Source organism: Vanellus vanellus, assembly GCF_965231255.1.
Source record: "Vanellus vanellus genome assembly, chromosome: 4".
Classification (NCBI taxonomy): Eukaryota; Metazoa; Chordata; class Aves; order Charadriiformes; family Charadriidae; genus Vanellus; species Vanellus vanellus.
The window spans coordinates 10,400,358-10,407,813 of NC_138909.1; the positions used below are offsets into that span (position 1 = coordinate 10,400,358).

A 7,456-nucleotide genomic window follows, 5' to 3' on the forward strand; every position below is an offset into this window, starting at 1 on the left:
CAAATATTTGCATGCGATTGAAGAGAATGAAGACAGAGAAGAGAATGTAAACATAGATTAAAAAATGAGACTGTGATTAAGACACGGTAGTAAGAGAGAGAGACACAGAAAGTTAGAGGGCTAAGACATTTTGTTGTCAAAATGAGAGTCCCACATCAAGCGAGAGTCAAAACTGCATCTACAATATCCCTTTTCAATCTCCAGTATATAAAGCAAGTTTATTACAATTTTAAAATAAGGATTGGGTATAAAAATTGCCAATGTAAGAGACTGCTTTCTGTGTATTGAGGCTAGTTTTGTTTTTTTTAATCGCTCAGCCTCCCCTGCAAAATTATCAGCGTACAAAACCTGAGAGATCTCCGAATTCCTGCTGTCTGCTGAGGTGATAAGACTGGAGAGAGCTGGCACTGCCAAAGCAGAAGTACTGCTGCTTTTTCTTGAGGACCCCAAAGCTGTTCCCATCCAGCAGCTGAAATATTGATCACAAATTAGATATACCAGGTGAATATTACCCATAATGTGCAAATACGTGGCGGGTTTTAGAGGAAAGAATCCTTATAGTGTCTACTAAATCTCTTCCCTTTTTCTAAATATATTGCTTTCTTGGAAAACATTTCCCCTTCCACATCAGTGGTTCTATTGCCAGGTTCTATCTGCTGATTGTCCCTAATTCAATTTTGGGAAAATGCTCAACTTCTTAAATTCATACGTGCATTTGGTTTTGTTTCTTTTCTAAAAATTAGGAAAGTGTTTTCACGGTACTGAACAAGAATGCAAATATAGCTGTTAGCATTTTAAAACATTTTCCTCTAATCACATAACTGCAAGAGCGTCCATATAACCAAATGCTACTCCCAAATCCGCAGTCACACCTGTGATCCGCACGACTATTCTATTACTTACAGATTGTTATTTGCTCCAAATGCAACTCTATTTTATTATGATGTTATCAATTACTGCTTTTTGCTCCTTCAGTGCTTTTGGTACGGGATAAATGACTCATTTGGTAAGTGTTAAATACAGGAAGGTAGAGCTGGGTCATGATATCGTATTCTGCTGGTTCACACTAGAAAAGCGTATGCAGCGTGTGATATAACCTTCAGCGCAGCAGGGGTTTAGGCTTTATCGACAAGCCTGAAAACATTATCTCATAAATTCTTTGCACCAAATTCCCCAGTAATCAAGGAGTTTAAGCATCTTATGTATTTTTTTTTAAATGAAATGTGCATATTACCAATTGAAAATAATGAATGTTACGATTGGGAGAAAACTTATACGTACTTCAAGCCTTCAGCCAAACCCTTTCATTAAAGAAGATTCATTTCAGGCTAAATATAAAAGAAGTTGGAATCTCTTTTAGGTACGATTCTCCATTTCGTGCTTTCCGATAGCAATAAAAACTACATTGCTATTTGCTTGAATATAAAAGATGTTTAAACAGAACGTAAGTGCACAGTGAAGTCCACCTGAGATCCCAGCGACTCTGTTTAAGGATGCACAACAACAGGAGCAGGGCTTTAAAGCATTATGTCCACGCTCGCCGTTTGCTTATATTATTTTACGGAGTCCAAGCTTGCAAAGAGCCAAAGGCAGCGTAGCACCTGGCCCAGCTCTCCTCTGACTCCCCAGCGGATCCAAGGCGAGGTGCCATGCCCGCGCCCTTAGAATGGCCCTGGCTAACCCACCCTGAGCCTCCTGAAATCCCACAGTGCATGCAACAGCCGACCTTTTTAAGAACAAATATCTTTTCCGTGGCTGCCCGTTGCTGACACCGCTGCAAGATCCTCCAGCATAAGGACAGCCTGATGCTGAGCGTCCACAGCTACACCCAGGACCTGTCCATCCACCCGGCAGATAAGCCTAGCCTGAGACCTTCACTAAGTGGCAGCAGAAGCTCAGCTTTTCTTCTTTTTATATTTCTGAGCTCTCCCAAAACTGGTGATCGATCTTGGGTCTGCATTCAATTACTTTGGATTATAGGAGATAACTTCATCTGCCAAATATTGACTTGTGCAATATAGGCATGTACATTCAAACTAGTTGGCTGGATGCCCTTTACAGTCAATGGAAATAAGTAAGCTTAATTCATCTTACACTAAATTAGGACAACTAAATCACTGCCAACAAATCACTAAACAGCTCAGAGGACAATGAGGCAAGGAACGTATTTAATTTTCTAATAAGCATTGTTATTTACCTGTTCTCTACACAAATTGCTATGTCTTTTTCCTTGTAACGTTATTATTTGTTCACTAATACATTATCCCCTTATGTCTTTATTCTCTGTCCATTAGAGGAATGAGATTCTTTGGATGATATTAGTAAAGAATGAACACTGCCAATGTCCACTCTCATTTTCATTAAATGATCTACGCCTTTTTATAGATCCCACTCATCGTATATCTTGTGTGTAGTGGTAAGCAACAGGCTTCATGATTTCTCATGCTTTCATTTGTAATTTATTCATTAAAACTTTTCCTATCTATAGGGAACATGCTACACCCATATAATACATTTTGAGGGTCTACTGTTTCTGCACAGAGTATCAGGAAAAAGGACAAAAAAAGATAGTTGCAGTCAGGATAAAGACTAGAAAAGATAGTTATACTTGGAGAACTTACTGTACACATTTAGATGGTTCTTTTAGAGACTGTTTACTTCCATAGACTGGGCTCAATCTCGGAGAGACCTGGGTTCTCCTGACAGCTCTCTAAGGACATTTGAATTCCTATAAAACTGGGATAATTGTACTGCCTTCCTCCTTTAGATAAGGACAATAATGTTTTACTCAATATTAAATAATTTAAAATGTGCTCTATCAGCTGGAAAAAAAACCCACAACTCCTTAAAGCTTCAACTCTCTGGTTCCAAGGAGAGAGCGAAATTGTACTTCAAAAGGCAATAATATTGCATATCTCAAAACATTTGAAAGGTCTGTGAAGAAGGTACAAATGCAAGTCAAATTGTGCCATGCTGTCTTTGTCCCGAGAAAAATAGATCTAAATCGCCGAGATTAACTGATGTAGAATAATTCTCCAATGACGAAAGTGTCCAGGATTGCCAGGACGAACCTCCAAACAGGTGCTGCTGAGCATTAAGTCACTACAAAACCAGGTGAACATATAGTACAACTCTGTCAGACGGCAACCCTACGGGACATAATGCCTCAAGCCAGTTTATTCAGCTCATTTTATTCAGCTCATTCACTGATGACTCTCTACTGCAAAATGAACTAATCAAGACTGGATGCTGTCAGTACCATGCAGCGACAGAACCATTCCGTTCAACAAAAACAGTCTTCTGGACCTTTTCTGCATTTATATGTTATGTGGCCGAGTCCTCGTGTTCTTCTGCACTGAAAACCTCTACTTCTGCTTTCTTTCTTTGTCTACTGCAGCAATATGTGGTGACCCGTGTAATTCTGCGAAATATCAGAGATGTCAGTGGTTGAAATTGAAGCAAATATTAATATTTAAAATGCAATCTATGAAATATCAATTTTAATTAGTACATTTGACATATTAAAAATCAATACTGAAGTAGTGAAAGATTCTGCTGTTTAGGCTGCGCTCCACATGGATGATCATTTCTAAATTAAGAGATGCAAATTTAATCAATAGATTTAAAACTTTACATCACTTGAGGCACTTGAATTGCTTCTAATCAGCCTAGTAAAGTGAAAGCATCATTTAATTGTTGTTTTCCCCCCCCTTTGAAAGACAAACCTCCCTTCAGGCTGGATTTCGCTCAGAATAAGCTGTATTATCTGCAGCTTTTGCTCTTCTTCATTATTCTTAGCAATTAAAAGTGTATTTAAAATGTCCAGAAAACAAACAGTTCAAAATCCCAGAGGTCATTTCATCATTTAAGAAACTTCAGCATAATCAACACCTTAACGCGGGTTTTAAAAACCAAAATTGGCAAAACGTAATTTTTGCATTGTCATACTTTTAGCAAAACAAAAGTATTTTGTTGCTGATATGAAATCAGCCTTCCTGTAGTTTACTGTGCTTGCTTTCCAGAATTATTTTTAAGATTGCTCATTTTGTAAAACAGGCCGCATAAAATTCTCATGCTTTGGTAACTGATACCATGAACCACAAATTATTGAAAGTTAAAATCCCTTCTTCCCCCCCCCCCCCCCCCCCCCCCCTTTTTAATTTTAAAACCTATGGGTTAACAATGTTGTCACAGACATCTGTCAAAATACCTGCAAGATACCTTGAAATACAGCTCATACTAAATTTTAGCCTTTAAACACATTTTATTTTTGCAGATTGTTGGTCAAGAACTCGTTGGATTTCCTTCTGCAAAAAGGGCAAGAAAGGCTGAAGACCTCTTTTTGCGTTTTTACGTGAAAAGTCACACTGACATTGATAGGACTGCTCATGTACCTGATGATTCTTTACAGCTGGAATTGGCACGAATTCTTCCATTGATTTTTATAGGGTTGTATCTGCACGGTAATTATTACACATGCAGTTGAATGGATCTTGAAAGCATTTCATATCAATACATCCTGAAGATTTTCAGGCTGGATCTTTTGACAGCATGCATGAGGCCCACGTTTCTGTTAAGAGGGACCGGTGCCAATTATAATGGAGAGGAATATGACTGTTTTATTCTTCTTTCTTAAAGCTATCTGTGGATAGCACTGCGTGGAACGCACCGTACTTTCAAACGGAACAGGTTAACTTCTTTATAAAATTTGGTATGCCATTACCTAGCTATTTGGCGTGCAAATGTATTGCAATTACATAAAGAAATCGGTTGACAACACACTTGAATTGTTATTCATCCAGTTTTCCCATATCACCAGGTTACATAAATAATTATAACCTGCAGTTACTAGTAGCATGTCTTCAGTAAAAAGCGTGTTTCTGAATCATAGGCAACGGGATATTTAGGCATTTGCATGATCTGAACTGGGTCAGCAAGCTTTTTTCCCCACAAATTTCAAGGACAAAAATAATGACACATGCTTAAAAAAAAAAAAAAAACACCCTGGGCATCGCAACCGAATCATTCTTGTAGTCTATGATACAGATGAGTCAGCCCAGCAGGAGTTTCCGGGGCAAAATATTTTTGGACGCGGGAGGGAAGCAGAGATGATATTTCATCTCTGAACTGCAGGCAGGCGGCGCGCTGCACTTGCGTGGTTTCAGCGTTGCGGGTACTGTGGCTTCCTAGAAGATCCGAGCTACAAATAGCCACAGATTTCTGACACTGAAGTCTTCAAGGAGCAAACAGCATTAGTTGTTTGTGGTGGTGTGAGGACACCGGGTAACGAATTCAGTATTACTGCTGTCTCGGTGTAAGGTAAGCCGTGAGTATAAACTCACAGGCTGCTGTGAAGGTAATGTCCTTTCTGTACAGGCAAACCCAGTTAGGATTCTGACTGAAAATTTGACTAGGGTCCTATTTTCTGATTCAATACAGTATAATAAGGACAGTTAGGGTTTAGGGAGTCAAACGCTGTATTTTTCATTAAGTGTTCTACCCAGCTGAGTGCCCACGAGTCCCATTAGGCTATGGAAATCTTGGCTGAGCAGCTCATAGGCGTACTGGAACCTGGCAAATTTATTCCCTCAAACCCAGATCTCTTGGCTGTCAGCTGTTAGGTCAAAAAAAAAAAAAAAACAACCCACAAAAAACCCCACCCATACAAACATATTTCATCTTTACCGTCTAAGAAACTGCATCCCCAAACCCTCACTTAATGAGCATTGCTAGCATTAGCAGAGGTCTCGCAAGCAGCTTTTGAAGGAAAGGCTGGGGCTGCAACTAGAAAGCGTGCAGCAGCTATTTCCATGCGCAGCAAACTGTCAGACCTTTTCTTCTTATGCTGCCAAATGGGAACTACTCCCTGTACCATCTTCTAAAATCCTTTGACAAGAGTGACAAAAGTTGCCCAAGTGCTGGTATGAAACCCACCCCCTCCCCTTCTCCTCTACTTACAGACATTATGTAGAGTGCCTGCACATTCAGGTCTTGTCATCCACGCTCAGAGAGGGACACAGGAGGAGAAAATCCAGACAAAACTGAAAAAGAAGGCACAGAAAGACCTGAACGTTCAATTTGAGTCAATTACTTTCTTTCAAGATACTATTCTTCACCTATAACCATCAATTGTTCTTGGAAACCCTAAGTCACAGCACAGCTCTGGCAATGTGGAGTATGACTTGCAGCATGTTTAGCTTTTTCCGTACTGCCCAGAATGCTGCAGAGATTACTTTTAACATAATGGCTTTTGATTGTTTTTAAGGTCTGAAATGGTCATCTGGCGTACATATGTTTCCTTTCATTATCCATTTGACTGAAGTGCTTCCCCATGAAGCGTACGTTGTGCTCTTTTTGCCTCAGTTTCGTAGGCGTTCTGTAAGAACGAGGAAATTTCCAAATTGTCATGTAGTTCAAAAGGATCGTCATTCTTTCCAGAAAGTTAATGTATTACTGAGTAAAAATCCATACTGCTTTTATATTCTTATAATTTCCACCCTGTATGCAATAGTTAAAATTAGGCAGCGTCCAATATCTTATTTGTTAATAGAAAGATCAGTCAATGCTATCTCTAATATCTTAACAGCTGTGTTCAGGAATCTATATATTGTCCAGAACTGGCAACCAATGTGCTTTTCGCTGCTTTTGTAGAGACTAAAATGCCAATTATTTATTTATTTTACTAGATAATGTATGAGCAATCAGTTATCCTCTGACCTCAGATCCCCCGGGCGCTTCCCATCTGTCAGACATTTCTGTAACTACACATGTTCTTTCCCTACGTCGGTCTAATGCACCAGACTTGTACACATCCCTTACAACCAAAAAGCTGAAATAAAACCAAGAAAGGTGCCACCTCCAAAAAAACTCACCTCTGTTTTCCCTGTTCCTCTCCAAAACATTTCTCCATTGCTTTCACTCTGCGTTTGAGCTTCATAATATTATATATATATTTGTGAGACCATCACATGTTTTTTCTTCAGCGTGAGTGAAAGCTTGAACTCTGTTCACTAAGGCAAAAACATCTTTACAAGGAGGCAGGTCCTCAAGGTATCTCCCATGACTCTCCGTGGCAGACACATCACAAACGTGAGCCCTAAGGGTTGTTTATTTTCCTCTCCTTAATTCTTTGAGTAGGTGACTTTAATGAAATACAGAGTAACTGGACCTCTTTAAGAGGTTAAATGGGGACCTTCCTGGAAATGTTTTCCTTGTGTATATACACAGGATCATCTGAAGTATAAATATAGCTCCCAGATAGTTAGCTCACATTGTAATGAATTGAATACAGTGGTTCGGATTCACAGTTGACAGAAATGTTTTGCAAATACAGGGCCATTAAAGTCAATGAAGCTAAGTCAATTTACACCGGTTAAGGGTATGACAGCGTGTACAGAAGATTTTGTTCACCGGCATAATCCATCCTGGCTTTTACAGCTTCATAGGGTGAGGGAGC

At 39.4% G+C, this 7,456-nt stretch overlaps 1 long non-coding RNA gene across 1 annotated transcript; it reads right to left on the minus strand.

Moving 5' to 3' along the window:
• Nucleotides 1–2,132: 2,132 nt before the first annotated feature.
• On the minus strand, nucleotides 2,133–7,090 carry LOC309671035. Its single transcript, XR_014269091.1, has 3 exons — nucleotides 6,873–7,090; nucleotides 5,959–6,041; nucleotides 2,133–3,421 (listed from the first exon to the last, which is right to left on the minus strand). It is a non-coding gene; the product is annotated as an uncharacterized lncRNA (long non-coding RNA).
• Nucleotides 7,091–7,456: the final 366 nt, after the last annotated feature.